Source organism: Penaeus monodon, chromosome 29, assembly GCF_015228065.2.
Source record: "Penaeus monodon isolate SGIC_2016 chromosome 29, NSTDA_Pmon_1, whole genome shotgun sequence".
Classification (NCBI taxonomy): domain Eukaryota; kingdom Metazoa; phylum Arthropoda; class Malacostraca; order Decapoda; family Penaeidae; genus Penaeus; species Penaeus monodon.
The window spans coordinates 11,083,338-11,083,620 of NC_051414.1; positions in this window are offsets into that span (position 1 = coordinate 11,083,338).

A 283-nucleotide genomic window follows, 5' to 3' on the forward strand; every position below is an offset into this window, starting at 1 on the left:
CCCTAACACACACACACCGCACGTTTCGTTTTTTATTTTTTTTCTTAAAAAGTTTTTTTTTTTCTTTTTTTTTTTCTTTAGAGTTTTTTCCTTTTCCCTTTTTAACCCCTTTTTTTTCCCCAAAGTCATTGGGTTCTTTCTTTTTGTTCATTCATTTTAATCCTGTTGGGCTTCTCCCTCCTTTCTCTTTTGTTTTTTCTCTCTTTTTTTCCTCCCCCTTTCTCGTAATTCTATTCCAGTTATACAAATTATCTGTTTTGTTTGCCTCCTTGTTCGCATCCCC